Below are 24311 nucleotides of genomic sequence, written 5' to 3' on the forward strand. Positions count from 1 at the left end.
TAGTATTAGTCATTCTAATTTCATTTTACATGTGATTTGTTTTCAATTTAGCATAAAGGTGCTAACCACAGAAATTGATATGGAAATATAGAATACAGAAACCCTGGAAGAGTGGAAGGCATGCCTTTCTAAAGAGGCTATTCCATCACCAATAGCTGTGGGACTGTCTATTGCTTAGGGACATCCATTTAATTGGATAAATAATTATCTGACAATTACAATTCATGTATTTCAAATGTTCATGAGTATACCAGAATGCAATATTTTTTCTAAGTTTAGTTTGCATGGATTATAAATTCTTGTGAATTTAAATAAAGGTATGTGACACGAACCAATTGGATTTTATGTAGTTTCTTAGATGCATATATTACAGTTTCAACAGACTGTATAGAATATTGCCATTACATTTTCTAACAACTTTCTCAAAGCTCTTTCTCCTTATTTCAAATGAAATTGTGTTACACAAATCACAGCCTCATGAAATGATCACTTGTAACTAACTCCTTCCAGATTTCACTAATTCTGGTCTTGACTAATCCCTACTTGGAGAGGAATTCAACCCACTATAATCCCTAATCACTGCAGCCAATTTCAGTGTGTGTCTCATTAGGGCTGCTAAAAAAAGACTGTCTTAATTCTTCTTGAAATCCAGAGGCAAAGGGGTCAGGAAATTACACTTGGGTTGTCAAGAATTTGCAATCAACGTTTCAAGTCATTCATTCACATCTAAGGATGGACATAAAGCCAAAATCTGTCTTATATGGAGAAGAGATCTGAAATGACTTGCTTCACATCATCCTGCCATGCTTCTTCTACCCTTTGGAAATGGATACCGACAGAGTGGAAACCAGGTAACTAACCTTTTTCTGCTTTGGCTCTTGGTGACAACCTGTCTCTGGTGCTGCTCTTTGATGCCCAAAGGCCAGGCATTGACACAAAATGCAGCACTGCTGCCTGTGTAAGAGGACTCACCATCTCTGCACTGAGGCAATGCTGTGATTTCTGGATTACATTGTATTGTCTAAACTGCAAGATGGATCCATAACCGTTCCTAGTCTCCTGAGGTGGTACTCCCTTGACCAAATAGGCCTGGCAGAAAGCCACGCACTCCTCTCACAAGAGTTATCAAAATTGTTGAAGGGCCAACAATCAGCTTCCAAGGATCATACCTTCATTGTTCATTCTGTCATTTGCCAACTGCGGCTGACTCTCAGCTTACGAGTTAGAATTTGATGTCACTCAGACAGTGCCATTACTTTTACAGCCCTCCATGGCTCCTCAGCTGGGCTCGAGGAAAAACCAAGTGTCTGAAAGTGCCTAAAAGACCATGCATGATCCCACTCCCAATCTACCTGTTTCCTCCCTGATCTCATTGCCTACTATTCTCCCTGGCTTCATTGCTTTACTTTAAATAGAACCCCTCTGCTCCCAACACTGTTTACCCCTGTTGACTGCTCTGTTTCTCCTCCAGTGCATTTATCACAATCTGACACACTGTATACTTAATTAATTCACTTTTTTTATTATCTGTCTCCCAACACTGAAATATGTGCTATAGAAGACAGGAATTTACTTTTTTTTTTTTCTGGATCTCCAACCTCTAGAGCAGTGTCTGGCAAAAACAGGTGTTTGGCCATTATTTTTTTGAATGAATTAATCTGTGGCCACTCCTTGGCTCCTTATTGTTTTGTAGCTTGAAGCCATTTTAGTTTCTCCTAAAGGAGACCCTCTTGGGTGAAAATCTGTATCTGGTCATAAATATGTGTTTGGAGGATGTCAAATCCCACAAAACGTGTCATTTCAGGTCAACAAAGTGAGTACCTACTATGTGCTTGATTCTGGGGAGACAGTGAGCTTCTTTCCTCACAGTCAGGCCCAGGCCTGTTGCCTCTGACTGCATTGGGAAAAGATGTCAGGCAAGGGGGTGAGTAGGGGAGAGAGCCAGCTGTTGTCTGCTAGCTGAGCCCTGTGCCCTTGCAGTAGCCGGAGAGAGGTGCCTTCTTGTAATCCATGTGCCTTCAGGACCCACTTTATTGTAATTTATCAATAATGATCCCCCTGCTAGCAGCTGGCCCTAGTCAGTCCCTTTGTGTGGACACCTCAAATAACGACAGTCAACTCTAAACTCCCAGCTTAACTATCAGCCTTGAAGTTTGATTTTCCAGCCAGTGCTGTTCTCAGTGTAAGCATGTGAGCTTCATTTCCTAAAGAAAACTGGGTCCACTGGGCCCAAAGCCTCCATCACACAATATATCTTTCCACAAGTGACATTTCAAAGATGGGTAGCTGCTAATTTTCTGAGAGTACAGCTGAGTAGGATGGAGAGCTAAAAGTTCTCACTTTAATACACTAAGATGTTTACCATTTTGCTTCTAGAGATTGTATAGAATTTCTAAGCAACTGGCTTTAAGTAGCAAGGCAGCATTCAACCTTTGTTTTATCAACTTTTTAATTTTAGGGGAAATTTCTGAGGAAGCTATCGTTTTGCAAGCCTGAATCCATAATTCACACGCAACAACTCCCTGGCTCAAGGGCAGAGCATACTTTGAAGCACCTAATTCCCATACCTGGGATGTTGGACCTAAAATATATTTGAAATAAGGATTTCTAAGAAATGTTTTAATAACTCTATATCTGGCTGTTCTCCAAATCAATTAAAATAATTCCGAGAATCCTTTACCTACGGTATTCCAAAATTTTCCTGGATTTGGTTATTCTTATCGGTGATGGTGCTTTATTCAAGTTGACACAGAAACGGTTGTGCTCAAGTACACAATACTGCACACACTTGTGAGAGGGTGAGAGTAGCTGACTTCTTTGCTAGTGGCAGGGACAGTGTGAACTGTCTAGTCCCTTTCCTCCCATAGCTTAGCATTCCATCATGATCATGCTACTCTGTCATCAAACCTAACTGCAACCAGTTTGCTTAACTGATCACCAACCAGAGAGAATTGAACCGAGACAGGCTCCTGAAGGAGGAAAAGGGCAGAAGACGAAGTCAGGCATGAAGTTACTCTGGAATCTCTTCCCTGCTCTTCCACTTGCACTGTGAGCTAGCAAAAGCTGGTGTGTGATAAATGTTTAGAGTCTATATTCAAATTATTACTTCAAGAGCAGTAAAACGTGCAAAATATCTTTATTTTAACTAAACACAGACTATAACATTGCATAATCAATGATCTGTGGGAAAGTGCATTTTCCCACCTTTTCAGCTGTGTTCTGCTTCCCCATCTTGCCCATAGCAACCCCTCCCATCCTCTCAGAAATCGAGGTTTATCTCAATCCCCAATTTTATTTATATTGATGTTCTCTCTATCTCCTTTCTTTAGTCCCCAAAGCATTTTTAAGTCTATTCCTTTCTCAAGTCATCTCTTCTTAATGGGGGTTGCCTTGTCCTGTCATTTTTTGGCTCCAAACTCTGTGAACCCTGTGTCTATATCACCTGCCACCACTTTCTCACAAGGTGCTGATTACTAACCCTCCCTACAATCTGGCTTTAGCATGTACTACATTATTTGATTGGCTTTCTCAAAAGACTTCTGATAAGCCAAATTCAATGACTCAATCTGTGTCCTAATCCTCCACATTAATTCTGTCACAAGCAACATGCCTTCTCCTGGGGAAACCACACACTTAGTGAAACTCCACTTTGTTCTTCTCTCTAGTCAGTTAACGACGACAGTCTCCTGGTGTTTCCTCTACCTCACGGGTCCCCTTTTCTGTCTACTTTGCTCTTCATGCCTTTTCTATCTGGTGGGGGGATTAAGCAAAAAAGAAAATAAAAGAGAGAGAACTCATGGACACTGAAAACAGTGTGGTGATTGCAAGGAGGAAGAGGGGGTGAGTAGAGTTGGAAGAGATCATACAGGGGATAAATGGGGCGAGAAAAAAAATAATTAAAAAAAATCAGAAAGTGGGATCGCATTCACTTCTTTGTCCCACCCTCTTCACTGCTGACATTAGAGCCACAATTAACTCTGTAACCCAGGCAACAGAGCAACCACAAACTTCCTGGATCTGCTTTGTAGTCCTTGTTTGTTAATCTTCACCTGAGGATATTATTTCCATTGATTTTTAGAGAGAGTAGAAGGGAGGGGGAGAGAGAAGGAGAGAGAGAGAGAGAGAGAGAGAGAGAGAGAGAGAGAGAGAGAGAGAGAGAAACATTGATGTAAGAGAGACTCATCGATAGATTGGATATTTCTCACTATACCCCTGACCCAGGCCAAGGATTGAGTCTGCAACTGAGGCACATGCTCTTGACTGGGATTGACCCTGCAACCTTTCAGTTCACAGGCTGATGCTTCAATCACTGAGCCAAACTGGCGAGGGCTGGTTTCCTATCCTTTTAACATTCCCAACATTTCTCCTGGAGCAACAAGACTTGAGCCCCTGCCCTCAAAGGCAAGACACTTTCAACCTCTTTTTCAAGTGTCAGCCTCTTCTAGTCATTTACACATCTGAGGCGATGTACATGCCCAAAATTGCAGGGGAGAATGCTTTTTGCTTTCCTACGCACATCCTGGGGAAAAGCTATTCAGTTGGAGGAGCTCCATCTCCATTCTTCTCCGCCTTACTCTCTCCAACCCTGAGTTTAGACAAGATCCTATAGTACATGCTCAGGAAATATTTTGCAGGTTGAATAAATGTACAGACGGATGCCTATAAATCTGACCACTGGCATATTTTCTATCTTCAAATAACCAGCTCAAAGTCACATTCACCTTGAAGGTTCTCCTGACCTCTCCATTTTGATTTATGTTCTCCCTTTGACCTTCATAGCACTTCTTTCATAACGTGTGTTTTACCTTATGTTTTAAACATGTCATGCGAATGTCTTGGTGTCCCTACCAGCTATTTCATACATGCTCTCTGAGAACAGGCATTGTCATCATAGTATCTGGAAGTCCCCTGGTGCTCTTAACACAATTCCTTGTGTAAAGCAGCTCAATACCTCTGCACTGAGTTTATTTTACTTCAAGGACTAGAATACTTGCATGAAAGTCAAACAGTTCCTGTCTCTTACAGGTTTACAGAATGTCCTTTTGTACCATTAGCTCAAGGTATGGTGCTTCTCAGCCACCTAGTCACTCAGAATTTCCTTTCCTTTATAAATGGGGTTAATAATATTTATCTAATAGGGGGACTCAGAAGATTCTTTAATTAATGAGGAAGCACATTCCAAGACCCTTAGAGGAAATAAAAAGATAAACATTATTATATCTCTTATTACTGTAAATAGCAGTTATTAAACTCTCCCATAAACAGGAACCAAGAACAATTTTAAGCCAAACTGATAGTTTAATAAGAAGCAGCTAGTGGTTACCACGGTTGAGCTAACGTAAACACTTTGGCAAAAATTATTCCCTTCTGTTGCTATTAACGCGGGTCATGATGAGCTTTCAGAGTCTCAGTTTCCTCATCTAGTTAATTAAGACATTGGATGAGATAACCTCAAAGGTCTCGTCTAGCTCCAACTTTCTTGGCAAATCTCTGATTTTATTAACATCTCAAATCTCTGACTAATTGAACGGTCCTCCGTGTTTTCATATAACCTTGCACCCCTATAACTGCTTTCTTCTAAGGGTTCCTTTTGGGCCAAAGAGTTGAAGGACAAGCACAGATTTTTTTTTCAGTCATGTGATGGCAGAATGCTATATAAATCCTCTCAGGGAACATGAAATGGGCAAATCTAAGCTTTTGAATCTTGGTGTCCCAGAAAAATGTTTTTGGCTTAGGGCAGAGAATAATCAGAAAATATTCAGGTGTATTCCACCACCCAGGCTATTCAGTTTGTCACAAATAGAAATTAATGTTCCTCATCAGCATGTCCCCTGGGGCTCAGGATAATGCTTATCAATGTTCTTCCTAGGAAGATTTCAGAAGCAAAGCTGCCCAGGGAGGATGGTAGGCATCTGGCAACAAACCAAGTAGTACTCTGCTTTTCTGGAGGATGCTTATGGAACAAATATTCCGAATGTCCGATTGAACTGTGAGAGTCACTTGCAAAGAGAGTGTTTTAGAAAACTCCTTCACTGGCTCCCTCTGTCTGCCTTGAGTGTTCAGAACAACCTTTAAAACTCAGAACCACTGCAGTGTCGGGCTTTGTAGCTTACTCTTTGATGTCTAGGTCAACACTGTTCTCAGAAGGTATGCCCTGCTGTCCTCCTCAGGACTTGTCTTGATGGCTTTTGAAAAATGTATTGTGATAAAAATAGCATAAATGTATTTTCTCAACATGTTTGAAGCATGCAGTACAGTGTTGTTAACTACAGGCACATCGTTGTATAGCAGATCTCTAGAACTTTTTCATCTTTCATCACCGAAACTCTCTATCCATTGAACAACCCCTACTGCTCCCCCAGCCCTTGGCAACCACTATTCTTCATTCTGTGTCTAGCAGTCTGACTACTTTAGATACCTCGGATAAGTGGAATCATGCAGAATTTGTCTTTTTGACTGGCTTATTTCACTTCGCATATAATGTCCTCAAGCTTCATCCATATTGTAGCACATGAAAGGATTTCTTCTGCTTAAAAGGTTTTGTCCACATAATTCTAGTATTTCTAGTGTCTGTAGCTGATGATCTGTTTATTTCCTGCAGGGAAAGAAACTTCCCTGAAATATTTGAATAAAAGAGTTACTCTCCCAGATCAATGCCAGATTTGGATCCTGTGGTCCAGGAGGCAAGCTTTAAAAATATACTTGGGTCACTTACGGTATCATGGCACCTCAGAGAAAGTAACAAACTAAAAGAAAAAAGAGTCAGCAGAAAACACAGTCCCTTCTCCTCACCCCAGTGACCTGAATTGTTAGCTTCAGTATTATTTGGAGAAAAACAATATCTCCAGGTGGTCATCAGGTGGTCTGGCTCCAAGAGAGCTTTGTTCCTGTGAGTGTTCTAGTATTAATAAAATAGATGCAATGGAAATATAGTTTAGCAGCAGACATGGAACACTCAGGGTTCACGTCAAGACCTTATTCTTTTCCCGTGGAAGAATCAGAAGGATAAATGGAATGTGTTTTAGACTAAGGTATAAATGTGGCTTTACCATTTACTGCTTGACTTTGAACCACGTCTCTGAGCCTCAGTTTCCTCGGTTGCAAAATTAATGTCACATCTGTTTTGTGGGATTGTAGGAGGAGGAATGTGATTAAATAAGTAGTGGGTCATGTTCCTGACCTAGCCCAGTTCCTGCCACAAATAAGTGCCACATAAATAAACATCTGACCCTGACCCCTCTCATACTTGGACTGCTGGTACTTCCAACCCTCACTGAAATATCGAGACATCCTAAAAGATTGTCCTCTGCTCAAAAAAAATACTGCTGCTGCTTTGTAAGAGGTTGAACATATAAAAGAGATAAATTAGGAGATGGCTACTTGCCTTACAAAAGGAGTCCCTGATGGACAATAAGATGAATGACTCCTGGTTTTTCAGCACCTCCTAGGTCTGTTTGTAAACCCAGCTCTGAGCTTTACATGATTTTCCCCATCCTGAAAAGATTCCTTTATAGAGCAAGTTCCTCTCACACGACTCGATTTCTGACACTTCTGTGTCCCTATAAGTTTTTAGGATGACAGGGACTGGGAAAACTGTACTATGTATTTATGTCTTACGGAGCTTTGAAAGGAAATACAAATCAGGGTGCCCTGACCTCCCATGCGAGTTATTCCTATATATCCTGGTCCCACCAAAAGGAAAGAAACTGTTGTAAAGCCTGAGCTATTGTAAATTCCTACAGGATTAAAAATGTGAGATTTACATTGCCCATAATTAAACCTCCTGGTTACATGAGCTGGTGCTTGACCCAACTATTCCTTTGGCCAAAAATGGAAAAAAAATAAAATAAAAGCAGCCAGTCAGTGGAGCTCTTTATACTTTTTCCAAAGCTTCCACTTTGGCCCCGAGTCAGGTATCCGAGACACATAAAAATGCACGGACTTTCTTCCAGCCTGGTTTCCGAGGTTTCTGGAGCAGGTGATCATTAATGCAAATTTATGGGCTATTACAGAATTTTAAAAAATGGGTTGTGGTTGAATGAAAACCATAACCTTTTCGCACTTGCTTTTTAATTACCAGATATGTAAAAAGGAAAGGTACAGATTTAGCTGTACCAGTTTCTAGAAATGGTACTGGGCTAAAACCATTGGCAAAAACAAAACAAAAAATCTCCTGAAGGAGGGTGATTTCTTTGGCAAAAAAATGTAGATTTCCTATATTTAAAAATGTTGTGTAAGGACCTAAAGCAACCACTGTGTCAAAGAAGGGTCTGTTGTTAGTCCTCCTGTCAGTGCCAGATTGTAGGATGGCAGGAGCCCATGAAAGCTCCGTTGGTGTTGGGGTGTGCGTGTGTGACAGTATTGCTGGAAACTTCTCTCCTGCACCTTTCCCAAAAAATTTGGTTCAACTGAAAGAAAGCAAATAGTTTGGAATACTATTAGTTCCTGTTAAATTTAAAGTGAGGACTAAGCTAAACAGGGTTTTATGAAAGGAGTATTTTTAGGAATGAATGGGTTAGTCAGTCAGTCCGTGAGAAGGAGATTTTAAACAAGCCATTGCCACATCTCGGAAAAGAACTATGTCTGCAATGGAGATCTTTGCTTTCTGAGAAAATACATTTTGGGGTGTTGTTTTAAATGACTCTATATTCATCACGGTTGACATTTCTCCTGTCTTGCTACCCCAACATGGCCAACTCTTTTCATTTATAATAAACACACAGTAGCAATTTGGCCCTTTGTGATTTTTCCTATATAGTTTTCTTTAGATCAGCACAAAAGGTTAAAAAATCTTTTTATTTTATTAAAATAAAGGGTCAGTTATGGAAACAGCAAAAGGAGTGACATTTTTTCATGTTACTAGCCAGATCACTTGGTATCTGTTTTGCTGTATTAAATGAACTATTCCCTTTGTCATTTATTTTTTTGACCCAAAGGTTAGAAAACACTGATCGTTAAAAAAAATTTACTGTCATTCTGCTTAGCTTGCACTTTAAATATAAGAAAACCATATCTTTCAGGCTGAAAATGTTTCACCTAATCTGTTTGCATTTTTAATAACAGCAAAATAAGCAAACCCTCTGATAACAGCATTTAGCATTAATTTTTAATAACCTCATGCCTTTTAAGTTGCCCTTTGTATCTTGGTGGGGAGAAAAACTCTCTATAAGAAATTAATCAGCAAGTAAATTTAGTTCTGATGCTTTCCTTATTCTTGGGGTCTATCAGAGTCAGTGACCTGGGCTGCCAGATGTTTCTGAACATGCTTCTTTAGGACAATGCCGCCAAAGCCAACAGCCAAGAGGATCAGTTTAAATTTTCTGTTTAGTAGTATTTCCTCTCTCTTCATGGTTGGATTCTTCTTGGCTCCAGAGTGGTGAGCTTGCCTGAAAAACAGTCTTTCTGATTGATTACCACCAGCCCAATTGTATGTTGGGTCATTGTAAAGAGCTGAGTACAGCAATATTTATCCTTCACTCATTCATCGAAGCAATGAAAATTTATTGACTACCTACTGTGCACCAAACCTTGTGCAGGGCACTAGGGGGCACAGCAGTGGTCAGTTCAGCCGTGGTCTAAACAGCATAGTTATGGGGACATGTCTGGGCTTCTACATATTCTTTTTTTTTTTTTTAATTCTTACCCAAGGATATTTTTCCATTGAATTTTTATTTTTAGAGAGATTGAAAGAGAGGGAGGGAGGAGAGAGAGAGAGGGAGAGAGAGAGAGAAAGAGAGAGAGAGAGAGAGAGAGAGAGAGAGAGAGAGAGAGAGAGAGAAACAACGATATGAGAGAGATATATTGATTGGTTGCTTCCCACAGGCATCCTGACCCTGGATGAGGATTGAGCCTGCAACCCAGGTAGGTGCCCTTGGTTGGTAATCAAACATGAGACCCTTTGACCTGCAGGCTGGCACTGTAACTACTCAGCCAAACCGCCTAGGGCTACACATTCTTTGTAAGGTATCCCTGTGGTGCCTTATGTGCCTGGAAATGTTTGGCAGACTCTTCACTCCCCCGCACCTCATCCTGCCATTCCATGCCTGATCGGTTCTGGCTTCGGAGTCATTTTCTGAAAATTGCATTGTTGTGATGATTAAATGGAATGTGTTTAATACAATGTCTGGCACAAAGCACACCTATCAAAGTTGACTATTCTTACTGTCATCTGTAATGATGGTAATAGTTCAAAAGTAATAACTATCACTCATTTTCTGCTATGCATTTACATGATAGGCTCTCTATTGGGCATTGTTAGGTATATTATCTGCAATTCCCTCAGCAATCTTCTAAGGTAAGTCTGGTTATGAAAGTCCAGAGAATTGAAGTGGCTTGCCCAGGATTGTCCTGCTACTTGGACAGCCAGGTGTCCTACTTCTCTGAAGGGGCTGTGTTAGACCATAAGAAATGGCTCATGGCTTGATGATCCAGTTCTTACCTGGGGAATGCGGGGGTGGGAAAAGAGGCCCCCATCCCCATGGTCTCAGGAATCACATCCAGGTCCATGAGCCTAACTCCAGCAATGGTGGGCAGATGCCACAGGTCGTCTCAGGTAGACTAGTCCACCCCACCACCCATTGCTTTGTGTGATGAGATCCACTGTTGGGACAGGGAAGATCATGAGAAAGCCATCTCCTGAGTACACAGAATCCTACCAATGCCACCCAGACCGTGTGACCTGGAAGAGGACTTGGCATTTCTGGGCACCAGTTTCCCACAGAAGATGGGAAGAGCTGGTTCTAGGTTTCCTCCTCTCTGGATAAGGAAGTGAAGTATTGAGAGCTTCAGAGCTTTACATCTGGCAACTCCCCTAATCCTCCCAGTGACCCTCTGAGAACAAAACATTATTACTTATGATTCTACCCAAGGTTGTCCAGCTACTCAATGATGGGATCAGCATGGAAACCTTATCTGTCCAACTCCAAATCTTAAGATCTTTTCATGTCACCTCACTGTAGCTGGGTTTATGTTCATTTCCCAGCGATGGTGGCCTGGGCATCTTCTACCAAAGATCATAGATTATCTGTTTCCATTTGAATTCTGAAACAGATGCCATCCAATCTTTAAGGCCTTCCCTGTCACGGCTGGTTTTCATGTGAGTTGCGATGAAGAGTCACACTGCTCTGTCTATGAGTTACTGTCATCTTTCGTATCCATGTCTTTTAACCTGGATTATGCCGGCACTCTTTTTATCTCTGCTTTTCACATGGCAGTGGAATGGCAAACTGGCTTTGGGTCTGTCTGGCTGCCTGGAATTCAGTGAGGCTCTCCTTCTAGCTTTGTGTTACTGAGCAGGGGGAAGATAATCCAATTGCAAATGTTTTTTCATGCACCACCCTAACCTAAGCTAAATAAAACCACACTCCTGTTGCTGGCAATTGTGCTGAAGTGGAATTTATAATTAAAATCCTTCCTGGCTTCTATAGTTTCTCTCCTATGTAAGCTACATGTTTCAACTAGCTATGCTTAACAGAGCAACTGTAAAATGGAAAATTAAAAACAAAGGGGTAGATGCCAAAATTGAAACAAATACCAATATATATCCTTAGGATATTCCTTTATGCAATGGCCTTTGATATCCAGGCCTTCCAGGGTTTGGTGTGTGTGTATGCAAATAAGCACTCACAGATCCAGCTTACACCTGATGTAATTATTCCCCATCCTGCCTTTCTGAGATCATAAAAATAACAAGACTATTCCACCAAAGGCAAATAATACTCAGAAACAATTAGGAAAAGTTAATGAAAGGAATAATTAAATGTATGTTAAGTAACAATATATCATACGCATTTGTGTCTGGAATGAATATGGTTTCATGAGCCGAGTTCTGACTGATGTCAGCATGAATCTTTATGCTGCCAGATTCTCATCCAACTGCCAAAATATTTTTCCCCTGTAGGATTGTAAAATGAAGTATATTCCAGTTCCCACCAGATACTATAGTGTTTCACATGACCATATTTAGACTTTCGCATTCCACTAATACAACAGGGAAACAATTCTTGAAACACTGCTCATTTTCAGCACTTCACGTGTAAGTAATCCCCATGGCCAACATTTATATCTGCCTGGTTACTCCTCCCAAATGTGTTAATAGCATTTTGAAAAAATCCCATTTTAACTCATCTGTCTTTTTTTTTTTTTTTTTTTTTTTAACAAAAGCGAATCTCTGTGTGTGGGAGCTGGTATTCTACAAACTCCACTGGAGGAAGGAATGGCCTCAGGCCATCAATCTTTCAGGAGTGGAGAATAGTGTTTAGACCTGCATGTACACGGATAGTGAAAATAAAAGCTCTCCATTTTCCAGGAAATTTTACTCTGGGATAGGCTCACCTGTGGGGAGCAGCGCACAATCCTCCTGCTCTTACTCCACTTTAAGCCCATCATTTTAGCTGGAGACAAAAACAAATCTCCTGCAAAGGCAATCATTTCTAGAAACAATGGTTTTTCAGATAAACTTCTCCCTATGAAAAACCTTTTCTTCTTTGTCAAAGTTCAATATTTCTTGACACAATTAATGAAATAATATTAAAGATACTTATCAAGCCCTAACTGGTTTGGCTCAGTGGATAGAGCGTCGGCCTGTGGACTGAAGGGTCCCAGGTTCAATTCTGGTCAAGGGCATGTGCCTTGGTTGTGGGCACATCCCCAGTAGGGGGTGTGCAGGAGGCAGCTGATTGATGTTTCTCTCTCATCGATGTTTCTACCTCTCCATCCCTTTCCCTTCCTCTCTGTGAAAAATCAATAAAATATATTTTTTTAAAAAGATACTTATCAATTAGGGTGAAATAGATATTAATAATAAATGACAAAATTACACATGACCTCATATCTTTTTCACAGCAATTCACTTGCATAACTCAGAACAGTCAATGCTACCCTCTCTAGAGGAAACTCAGTTCCGAAGGTTTATGCCAAGCATGTCAAACTCAAAGGCTAACACATGCCAAATAAACAAGGCATGCGGCCCTCGGGCCGTGAGTTTGACATGCTCGGTTTAAATGTAAGTGTGGCAGTGTTAGAAGCACTCTTTGGTTTGCAATTTTGTTTTTTCTATTCTGTTGGCACTGGCCCTTTTGGCAACCTTAACCCATGGAATGAACTTACGGTCAAAGAAAACTCTGAAGTCTCTCTCACCTCAGCTGCACGTTATGCTACATGCCACCTACACAATATTTCTGGTTATCCCCACTTTCAGACACATTGTTGGATTGCATTTCTTGGCTCTCTGTACTTGAGTAACTCATGAATTGGGAGTGAAGTGATGTGTGTCAATTCCAGACCAGCTTTTAATTCCTGGTACGAGACCTTGTCAAACAATTTTGTTTTACATCTATGCTGTCAATTGGCAATATTCAAGATGGTTATCACACCCACAGTGTGAGTTCTAGAGTAAGAGATAGGGAGGTAGGCAAGGATCACTGTGTAGCTTAGGATGACTGTGTAGCTTGAATGAGAAATAAGCCTCTGTCATGATAAGCCACCAAGATTTTAGGTTACTTGTTACTGCTGCATCACACAGCCCATCCAGACTGACACAATAACAAAATTTTAAGAGAAAAACACACACACATGTTATAGAGTGGGGACACAAATGGATATGCAGCCGTGGCTATCCTATATAATAAAACCCTAATATGCAAATCGACTGAACCACGGAACAACCGGTCACTATGATGAGCACTAACCAACAGGGGGCAGATGCTCAACTCAGGAGCTGTCCTCTGGTGGTCAGTGTGCTCCCACAGGGTGAGCACTGCTCATCCAGAAGCCGGGATCATGGCTAGCGAGTGCAGCAGCAGTGGCCTCCGCTCCTGCCACCGCAGCAGCGCTAAGGACCACCCCCAAGGGGTCCTGGACTGCAAGAGGGTGCAGGCTGGGCTGAGGGAGCCCCCCCCCCCCCCCAGTGCATGAATGTCATGAACTGGGCCCCTAGTTACTGTAATAATTTTCTTGACCTGTTAACTTATGTCCCCATAGGCTATATGACAACTTTGTGCAATTTAGAATAAATCCCAGCACTAAGGTGTATGTCCTCAAGATCAATTGTTGCCTGAGTTTCAGGCCCACTAGCCTTCTTGGCTTGGTGCCTTGTGCAATGATTCATTTAATTTAAACCAGGAAATAGCATATTTGGTTCTAATTCCTTTTAAAATCATTTTTCCTTCATGTGAATTAAGGGTTACACATGCTAGCAATCTTCCTCTGCTTTCTTCAAAACCATCGATTTTTTAAATAGAAGTATCTGTACATTACCTTTCTGCTTTTCAAAGACTTTCTCAAAAAATGGTAATAATTATTACACTTCACCGATAAGGCTGATGTGAGCATCATTGAGAAAATCTATGCTAATAATGCTCTGTTAACTGCAAAATCCTCCACACGGTGAGTTATTAGTATCTTTTTAGGTAAATAGGTAAACAATCCCACCATTTTACAGATATGAAAGTCGTGGTTATAGGAGGTACAGTAACTTGCCCAGAACACTCATTGTGTTGTAAAGCCAGTCCATGTCTTTGGAGTCCAGGTTCATTTTGTCTTTATTTTTACACATGGGCTGGAGAAAAGCTGGTGTTTTAGAAGCAATCGAGCAAATAAATGGGTCTAGGAGTCATAGATGGTACAATCCTTCAGGCTTTCTATTATCTTCAGTACACTTTGCAATGTTGACGGTATCATCCTTGCTGATTTATTTCTCATTTTTCCTCAGTGGAAAATTTTGCAAGAAATGGCCTTCTTTAGAGAAAGGGCTAGACTCCAGGAGGTCCACATTGTAGATAAGAAGCCATTATTCATTGAGAGGAGACCACTAGAATATATTTGTTTCTCTTGACCCAAATTGAAGTCCATAATAGAATGGGGATGCTTAAAAAAGAGGTCCCAGCACTTCTTTTTGCCCTGCACTTTGCATCTTCATTTCAGAATCTGACTCATGAAGTACAAATTATTTATGTATATAAGCATGCTCTGAGCTAAATCAATTTAAATAAATATTTTATGAGTTTGCTTTACTGTGTGCTGTGTTGTATTTTCTTTGTAATGATGGTGAGAATCTATTGGTCATCTAAGCACAAATGTAGGATAGTGCAGTGGCATCATATTTGAATAAGTAGTTAATGGTTGTGGTAAGGAAGCACATCTTTCATGGGAAACGTGAAGGAAAATTAAAAACAAAGGTGCACTACACAGTGCAAAACTAAATATTATTATTTCCAGAATGTGTGGAGGGTCTGGATGTGCAGTAGAACTTGGACACTGGAAAGACAAATGCAGTTGATTCTTGTGATTTGTGGTAGTTACGGTCTATAAGGTCATTGAGAACACGGATTTAATGAATATTGAACAACACACTGGTCTTAAGGGAAATACAGGGCTTGGTTCCTGAGAGACTCTGGTCAACCAATCAATACACAGCTCTTTTTACTCATGGCCAACAGCGCTATCGCTCATTCCTAAATGAAGCTAGCCAACCCATGCATTTTCTCTGTAAGGCATATCACACCTTTCTTACACTTAGGGACACTAGGCAGCACTTCAGCCCTAAGCTTTGGGGCCATGGGGCCATTTTAAACAACATTACCAAAAAAAAAAAATCACAAAATATGAAAAATGTGGCACTAAGTGGACTGTAAAAAGGACTTTTGTTCACAATGTGTGAGCTGGCTGAGATGAGAAGGCAGTGTTGCCTTGTTTGACCTCAGTGGGGAGCATGTATGATGGGTGATTCAAATTTTTGCTACTCTGTACACGCCTGCAGAAGAAAAAAAAGCAGCTCTGCAAGTCCTGATTTCGGTGTTAGCAATAAACTTCAGTGAGTCGGTAAATTCACACATGCGAATTTGTGAATAATGACGGTTGCCTGTACCAGGGTTTGACTCCTGGCTCTGCTTCGTCTTAACGAGGCCAAGCTGCCCACGTTTTCTGAGCCTTACTTTTCCTTATGTATAAAACGGTGACGATACTAAGTGTTTTTCAGAGTAGTAGAGGATTATATGGTGATGGTCGTAAGGCGCACAGTATATAGAAGTTTAATGAATGATAGCTGCATTGTTTTCATCATGGAGCTACACAGAGAGGAAAAAACATCTTGGCAGAATAGAAAAATAACAGGTATGCCAGAACAGATCTGGTTTCAAATCCAAGTTCCATCTCTTAGTAGCTATGTGACTTTGGACAAGTTATCTTTTATGAGGCCATTTTCTGCTCTGTAAAATGAGCTCAGTGACATCAAACTCAGCAATGTCTAGGTGTGTGTGGATATATTAAATCAGAAAAGTGAGTGTCCTGGCATATAATAACCTCAAGAAAAGTCAGTTTCATTCTTGGCATCTCCATATTATTTCATTATAAAGTAGAATTTTTACCCATCTGTAGTAGATATTTATAAATTTTAAATAAAATAAAGTATTCTTTGAACTTATCTGATGGTTACGTAATATTTTTGCAAAATAAACAAAGTCTTAATAAGGCATTCATTCACAAAATAAAAGCATATATCATCATCTTCTTTCCCTTTCATGTAGAAAATAAGAAAAACAAAGAAACTTTACATAATTTTGTACTTATCTTTAAAAATAAGATTTGGGAATTACAACATAAAAGAGAAAAGTATGACCATTATTCTTCAAAACTTTCACAAATTTACTTCCTTTTAAAGATTTCTTAGGACATTGGGCAAAGGACAATTGACTAGTTAGAGAGACTAAAACAAAATTAGATAGGAGAGGATCCTTCACACGGGTTAAACAAGGGTCAGTGCCAATAACTAAGATGGTGAGAAATTGCTGAGATGACACCAAGGTCAGAATACAGCTGAGCACAGATGGAGAGTGGATTACTAATAAACTGATTTTAAAATGAACTAGGACATTCAGCAAGAGAATTAGGAAACAAACGCAATGAAGGATTGTTAGAAAATGTCCTACTTGGAACTTTTCTCTATTGGATACTTCTTGATTTTAATTCATAGAGTAATTATGTAATGTCCACTGAATGCATAGAACCAGGAAACAGATAAGACAGTCAACTGGAGGATCCCTGACTTTCCACCAGGCATCCCAAGAAGAGCCTGACCAAGAGCCTGCACTTTCAATACTGAGGCTCATCCTGATTTTGTGGCAATGACCCAGGGGAGGAAGAGTAAAGAAGAAAAGCCCACTCGGGCTGTCTGAAAAGATGACCTGATTTTAAGTGGTGACCAGCCTCATCATTCCCTAACGGGTCTTGAGGGACCAGAGATAAAAGTAAGAAAACTCTATTAGGTTTACTTTTTGGATTTCTGCTTCATACAGGGTACAATCTCTAGAACCTCACCCTGTATATTTTCCGATTAGAAATCTCAACTTGTCTCACAGACTATACACCCCCAAACTCCTATAACACATATGGACAATCTTTTATCAGTCAGGTAATTTTGAAAAGAGCATTGATTTGAATTGTGAACGAGGCTCTGGTTTATATGGACAATGACAAGTCTATAATTGATGAATAAGTGTTCATTATTTTTCATGAATATAATTGAGAATTAATAGCTCCCTTTTGTTTGGGAGAAAAACACCACATATAGAAGATTAAATAATGAGAACTGCGCAGAAAAGCAAGATTGAGAAAACAAACAACAAACCCCAGCACTAGATCAAGACAACACATGGTCAAGAACTTCCTAGTTCCTGACTTCTGCTTCAGATTGCTTCTGATGGAATAGACTTGCTTTTAGTTCTCAATAAAAATTAATGATATTCAACGGCTGTTTGAATAATGCAAGTGAACTAGTTTTTAATCATACCCTAGACTACTACCCAATTTAAACTTGTGCCTTAAAGCTCAATTTTAGAAGCTTTTCTTTTGTTAATCACGATACCTTAAGTATTGTTAGTCTATGTCAAAAAAAAAAATAACAACTTTCATTTTTTCCCACAGAAACATAAACTGAGAACTTAACAATCTGCTTTGCAGAAATTTTCAGTGAATGCAGACAGGAGTTCAGAGTAGAACATATGGGATTCCAACAAGATTCTGTCATGTAAAATTAGTTTAAAAGTAAAATCGAAATGTGATCACTGCTGTGTGTGCATGTGAGCATGCGAACCATTAGTCTCAGATAATGCCTTTTACATTTCAGGGCTAAACACTGTTAAGTGATTTCTGATTTAAATGTCAGTTTCCATAAAAAAAATTTAGCTTGGCTTGGAGATATTTCTTTGTTCCCTCATGGTTTCAAAAGGTAAATTTTGGTGATTTTCGTGCAGTTTTATTGGATTATTATTTCCTTTAAAAGATCAACATTTTGCTCATTTAAAAATGATTGCTTTATTTCCAGTAAAATATTCAGGAATCAATCCTTGCATAAAATCACGAATATGTAAGTAGTAAACAGTGTATAGTTTCACTCACCAGGTCAAGTCATTCAGCTATTTATGACTATGTCTTCTTAAGACATTTCCATGGGGCACACACAGAGACACTCCTGTAGAACGGTAGTCACCACATAATACTGTACTTAAGAAATATTTTAGGCTAAAGGCATCTTGTCTTTGTATGACACAAAACAGTGAGTCCTAACAGACACTCATAAATTCGCCTGTAAGAGTGAGTCTGGTATGGTCTGAACTGTATCCCTTCCCTTCCCTCCCTATTCATTTGTTGAACTCTTAATCCCCAGTACCTCAGAATGGAAACTTATTTGAAAATAGGTTTGTTGCAGATGCAATTAGCTAAAATGAGGTCATACTGGGGTAGGGTGGCCCCCAATCCCATAGGACGGGTGTCCTTATAAAAGGGGAGATTTGGACACAGACATGCACAGGATATCACCATGGGAGAGCTGGCCTTATGTTGCCATAAGCCAAGGAACTACCAGAAGCTAAGACAGAGGGGCCTGGCATGGACACATCTCTAGTGCCTTTAGAAGGACATGACCCTGCTGACACCTTATCTCAGACCCCAAATTGTGAGAGAATAACTTTCTGTTGTTTAAGCCTCTCGGTGATCATTATTATGGCAAAGCTGGAAAACTAACACAGGGCCTTTTTTGGGGGGAAAAAAGAGATTGGCCCCTTTTCTCTCTTTTGCTGTGTATAACAATACTGAAGCGGTTTGGTCTTCAGTGAACAGGAACATAATTCCAAAAAGCATGCTAATCCTGCTGCTTTTAGGTCTGGTCTCTAAATCATATGTGTCATCCATTTCCATAGGCAGTACCAAATATCTGAACAGGCTGGCCTTGTGCAGATGGAGGGTGACAATCTTCATGTTTGGAAGGAGCAGCAGGTGGGACATAGGAATATGTTCGTATTTTTTTGCTCTGGTATCTAGGGAAGAGAGAGTGTTCTGAGACTGGTTGGTGATGAGTCCCCTTATCTATCCCCAGAATGGTGCAAGGTATCCATCTGACTGTCAGTGTGACGGGGCCCTCTCCTTCCTGTGGCGCCCACTCATTGGCAGCAGATCTAACTGCACAGAACACCGGATTAGTGTGTCTCCCTTTATATTAGAGACTACATTCCAATATCTAGTGCTTCAAGCAAGAGGCAGGGTCCATGAGTTCAGCTAAGGTGAAGGAATTCGTGGGGACTGCTACAAATTGAATGTTTGTGTCGCCTCAAAATCACTATGTTAAAGCCCTAACCTCCAAGGAGATGGTGTGAGAAGGTGGGGGTCTTTGGGAGGTATGTAGGCTATGAGGGTGGATCACGGATGGGAAAAGTGCCTTCAGGAAGGAGAGCTCCCTAGGCCCTTCTCACATACAAGAACACAGGAGCAGATGGCCATCTCTGAAGCAGGAAGTGGGCCTTCTCCAGACACTGAATCTGCTGGTGCCTTCATGTTGGACACACTAACTTCCAAAGTGATGAGAAATAAATGTCTGCTGTTTAAAAGCCACCCATTCTATGGCATCCTGTCCTAGCAGCATGAACTGACTAAGGCAGGGACCAATACCTTTTGCAACCTGCCAAGCACAGGATGCTGAGGAACATTTGGGTGGTATAGTTTCCTGAGTGGTTGGTTAAGTAGTCCTGCTACACCAGCTCTGAGCACCTCGTGTGTGCCTGGGCCTTTGATAGCTACTAAGTCCTTTACAACATTCTGCCAGGGAAACACTATCTCCCTTTTATAAATGAAGAAATAATGGCTTGAGGTCAGATAACTAGTAAATGTCATCATTAGTTTTCTAAAGCCCAAGCTTTTATTGATTTCATACTGTCTATATTTCTGCTTTAAAAAATAGACTTTTACAGTTCATGCTGTTATTATTATGCATGTTGTTGTTGTTACTCTATTGCCCCCAAACATACTAGGTAAGGGAAGTTAAAGACACAAACACACCATATAATGTTTCTGCTACATGATAGCATATATGAACGGATTCAGGCTATGGGGATACTTCTCTCCTAACCTTTCATTTATGATCACATATTTTTAAATTAGGAATTTTTTAATACTATAAAATCATGTTTCTCCCAGTGTTCCAGAATGACCATCTGCATCTGGTGGGATGCTTATAAAAAATTACAAAGTCCAGAAATCTACCCCAGAGTGACTGAACTGGGATGGGCAGGGGATGCTGAGAAATGTGCATTTTTAAAGAGTACCCCTCAGGTGATTCTTATGCAGGTTAAAGTTTGAGAGTTACTGCTGTAAAGGTAGGGGAAAGCAAAGGTCTTTCTGGAAAATTCTTTGCCTCTGGCACACTGAGCTTCTGAATGTAGAACTCATGCCAGGCTCCGTTGTCACCTTGTTACGGAGGCTGTAGCAGGTGCAGAAGCCCGGAGGACTAGGAGGGTCACAGAAAGGACACAACTCCTGCAAGGCTCATATCAGGGAGAAAGTTGCAAACTTTGTACAAAACAGTTTAACAAGCACAGCGGAGCTCACCTTAAAGGCAAGCGTGGTGGCTGTGGAATAACAGGGTGCAAAGGGGTTCTGAACGTCTGTGTCAAAGAAGAGGTTGTCCTGGCAGTCCAAAACCAACCCTGTCATCTTCATCACTTCCATCTCGCAGAAGATGCAGCCTTGAGCCATGGCTTCTCTATTATTTACTCAAGGTGGGCATTGGGCACAATGGGAGGGGATAGTTTGATTTTGATTTGTATGAAGTGAAAGAGCAGAACCAGCTACCCATGTTTTCAATTATCTGCCAGCATGTTGTCTAGCGTACATGCCAAATCTCTTCCAATGTTAACTAGAGGAAGAAAGTGCTGGTAGTCTGAAGGATTGCTTGATTTTATTGGACAAATTTCAATTTCACTGGAGTTCCACTTAGAAAATAGGAGTTCCAGGATTCTCAGCAGACTGAAATATAAGAAAATTTTACATGTATGTCATGTTCTTTTTTAGAATCCAAATCTGAGTCAAAATTCAGTATAGAGCCATTTACCACATGCTTATGTTTAAATTTCAGAGTGAGGAAAAATATTTAAAGATTGACCATTCATAATTACTTGTATTTGTTAAATGCTCTTGTGCCTGGTGCTGGTGAACATGCTTTTACTTTTCACAGCTTTTCTATGTAGGTTTTATTATGCCCATTGTACAGATTAGAGAATGGAGACCCTGAGAGATGACGACATTTGCCCTGGTTCTACAGTGAGTAAATGGCAGAGCTGAAATTAGAACCAGTGCGCACGGGATGTCAATGCCTCCTGCTTTGTTTATGTTTATTTTTTTTGTATCACACAGACTATAGACATGGTTTGTTATGTTGGAAGGGATGATAGCAATTTTTCATAATTTGAGCTTGCATATTTCTATTGAATGCAACGTCCAGCATCCTTGAACAATGCTGAGACAGAATAACTAATAGTGCTCTAGACTATCCTGTAACCCAACAGTCGCTGTGTCTGTAGGGATTAAAGGGATATCGCCATGCTCTCTCAAAGAAAGGTGTACCCCTGGGTTCACAGTGGATTGTAATTAGCATACATATTCTTATTCAGTATTGTCTTTTTACTTTCTCATCCCATCTGCTACCATTTTGAAATGAGGTATACAGAGACACCATTCACAAAAGAAGGCTCACTTGACATTTTTATTTCCATGCAAATATGCCCAAAGTAATTGATTTAAACTTCAGCAACAGCTGTAAGAGTTGGACACTTTTGAAAATAAGAATAATTCGGCCTGTCTGGTGTGGCTCAGTTGGTTGGAGCATTGTCCCTTACACCAAAGGATGATGGGCTCGATCCTGGTCAGGGCACATACCTAGGTTGTGGGTTAGATCCTCAGTCAGGTGTATGGGGGAGGTAACCCATCAATGTTTCTCTCTCAAATTGGTCTCTCTCTCTCTCTCTCAAAAAAAAAAAAAAGAATAACTTCATGTTCACAAAAATGTTGGTGTAGTTTAACTCATAAGGTGAGATAAAATTTTGGCTAATTTGCAATCTATACTTATTGACATTGGGATCCAAAACAATGTCTGCACTAGCTATTCTGTATGCCAAATGCTGCATTTGATAGAATAATTCAAGCTTGAGTTATGAATTCACCAAAGGTGATAATGGTTGCCCTTATTCTGTGAAGGGTGATGTTAATATTTATTATCCGTAATGTACAGGGATACTGCAATGTACAAATTGATATGTCCATTTCATAGATGAGAAAACTGGGGCTCAGAGAGTTTAAGTAGTTTGATCCAGGTCTTCTAACTTCAAACTCAGGCACTTGGGGTTTCACATAAAACTGTGTTTTGTAGAGAAGAGACATCCCTGGCTTGTTGTGAGGTAGATATCAATTATAACAAAAGAAAAGACCTTACTCATTTTTGCTTTCTCTCTTTTAAAGTTTATGCCATATTTGGCTTATGGTGGAATAAAGCCCCATCTTATAATTTATAGACTGAGGCTTTTAAAGTGGATTCCAGGGTTCTGATGGAGATGTGTGAGTAAGCGGGCTCGGGAGAGCAGCTTGGGGAACAGAAGGTGTGGAGGTGAGCAAGTCAACCTTCTAAAGGCCAGAGGGCCCTGCCTCCTGAGAGCAGAGGGTCCTGAACATCTCTCAGAAGCGCGCCATCTTTCCTTGGTGTCATATTTAGCCTGAGAGATCACTCTGATCTACTTACGGTTAGGCAAGCAACTGAGGATTGGTAAGAATGCTGTCAACTTCTCAAAAATTCATAATAATAATGATGACACTTATGTGGTGCTTTGTGGTACACAAAGTACTTTCTTTAAGTAATTCATGGTGCAATAAAAACAACAAATAAATAAACAAGCCCAACAAGATTAGAAGTTGATGGCTTATATTCAGGTCATGTGCTTTCTCAGTTTCCTCCTGTGCAGATGGGAATAATAAAATAATACCCAGGCTACAGTGGTGGTAGTTGCATACTATTTATACCAGATAGCATAGGTGAAGACTATACTTTATGAGAAGAAGAGATTCCTTAGCCTTCTTAGAGAGAAATCGGTCCAATGAGAAACACCATTGCAGAAAATTAAAAAAATAAAACTGCCATTTTGAAAAGTATTAATATATGTTTGGAAGGGATTGACTCTCTTTTATTTTTTTTTCTACATTATCTGATATGTGTGTCTCTTTTTGACAAAGAAAGGGAAGCAATATAAAAGTTCATTTAACAATAGATTTGAAATACAAAGTATCACAACAGTGTAATAACACCTTTTGGATTATTATGGAAATATCAATGATTGTTTTAAATCTTATTATTAATGAAGTTAAATCTATCCCCTTTTCCTGATTCATGAGTGTAGATTTCAAAGAAAAATAAAAATAAAATTTGTGCGTGAAAATATAATATAGAATAGGTGTATATTCGTTTAACTGAAGATCCTTTTACACACATACACACACACACACACACACAAGATTTCTGGAAATAGATTCTTCTTTTGATATAATAAAATGTAATAAATTTAAGCTCAGTTTTCCAACTCCAGAGACCCCCTGAAGGTTTGGCTCCATCCAGGACAAGGCCTCAGTTTGTAATGTGTCAATCTAAGCCTGTGCTACTCTGCGAGTTATAGGACCACTGAACACCAAACGACATTGTTTCTTCATTTCATTGGCACTTGCCCCATGTGTGTATCACATATTTACAAAAAATGTAGAAAAATATATTCATAAAATGATTATTTAAGGCAAGTCTATCACCCTACGGTGATGTAAATTCGTAGAAGCAGATGATTGTAGAACTAGTTGATAATGTTGAGAGAAATCTAAGCCTTTCATTTTCACAAGAAAAAAAAATTGCAGCTAACTAGGAGCTGGAAGTAGATGTGAATTTTATCATTCTAAACCCCCAAATTCATTGCTCTAGGTTGCTTACTTTGCCTAATAGTTCACGTGTTGTAAAC

At 40.0% G+C, this 24311-nt stretch overlaps 1 protein-coding gene across 2 annotated transcripts in view; it reads right to left on the minus strand.

The window, feature by feature from the left end:
* Positions 1-24311, minus strand: part of GPC6 (glypican 6) — a 1123895-nt gene that overhangs the window by 167298 nt on the left and 932286 nt on the right. The gene's annotated exons all lie outside the window — the stretch shown is intronic.

The sequence above is a fragment of the Myotis nattereri genome (genome assembly GCF_964212035.1).
Source record: "Myotis nattereri genome assembly, chromosome: 2".
NCBI classification, from domain to species: Eukaryota; Metazoa; Chordata; class Mammalia; order Chiroptera; family Vespertilionidae; genus Myotis; species Myotis nattereri.